This window comes from Octodon degus, unplaced genomic scaffold, assembly GCF_000260255.1.
Source record: "Octodon degus isolate 3935 unplaced genomic scaffold, OctDeg1.0 scaffold00063, whole genome shotgun sequence".
Classification (NCBI taxonomy): domain Eukaryota; kingdom Metazoa; phylum Chordata; class Mammalia; order Rodentia; family Octodontidae; genus Octodon; species Octodon degus.
Genome location: NW_004524639.1, coordinates 5,974,396 through 5,975,386, shown reverse-complemented (window position 1 = coordinate 5,975,386; position 991 = coordinate 5,974,396). Strand labels below are relative to the sequence as shown.

The 991-nt window shown below is 33.6% G+C and overlaps 1 pseudogene; it reads right to left on the bottom strand.

Moving 5' to 3' along the window:
* LOC101580761 overlaps positions 1-991 on the bottom strand; it is a 6,957-nt pseudogene that overhangs the window by 4,477 nt on the left and 1,489 nt on the right.

The following is a 991-nucleotide window of genomic DNA, read 5'->3' as shown; positions in this document are numbered from 1 at the left end:
CTTTCTTGGGTAATTTATTTAGAAAAAGCATTATCTCACTATTTTAACTGAAGAAGAAAATATGATCCCAAAATTATAACAGATATTGTCAACTTGGAAAAGAATTATGCAAAAAAAGATAAACAGTGGAGGGGGAAAAGGGGAAAAAAGAAAGGGAAAAAGAAAAAAATATATATACCAAGATAGTTAAGATAGTTTTACAGCTAAATTCTCTTAGATCCTTGAAAATAATGCTTTGTACTAATATTGTTTAAACAAGATATTATGCCTATATCTTGTACTCCTATTAATAGGAAGACAATAATATACAATGCAACAACTATTGTGATTGTCCTACTAACCTATTTCAAAAATTGAAATGTATCAACTATTGTAACAATTCATGTATTGACTGTTGTAACCATCCTCCTAACCTGTTTGATTGTTTATCTTTTCTCTGTTTAAAATAGAGAAAAGAAGAAAACAAAGGAAACAAAGCTTTTGTAAATGGAGAGGGGAGAAGACATTGAAGGGAGGGTACAGGAGTAGGATAAAAAGCAATCAAGTTATATCATTTACAGATACACATTCTCTATGATGAATGTGCTCACTGTGTCTAAAATGTACCAATAAAATCCGATTAAAATATTAAATACAGTGGCTTCATTTTCCAGCTTAATGTTGAATAAAAGAGTGAATAGTGAAGACAACTTGCAGTTTTTTCAATTTCTGATAATAAAGTGTTCAGCATTTGTCATTAACTATAATGCTAGGTGTATGTTGTTTGTGGATACTATTTTTTATTAAGCTGATGTTGTACCTGTCTTTTTAAAATTGACTTCTTTTTTAATGTATTTAGTACAAGGTCTACAGGGTCTCACTACACAGACCAGACTCGTAAGTGGTCCTCCTGTTTTCAGCCTCCCAAGCGCTGGGACTACAGGTCCACTACACGCCCAGTCTCAATTGCCCACTCAGTGCACCCTGGGGTGAGGCCAGCACGGCAGGGTGG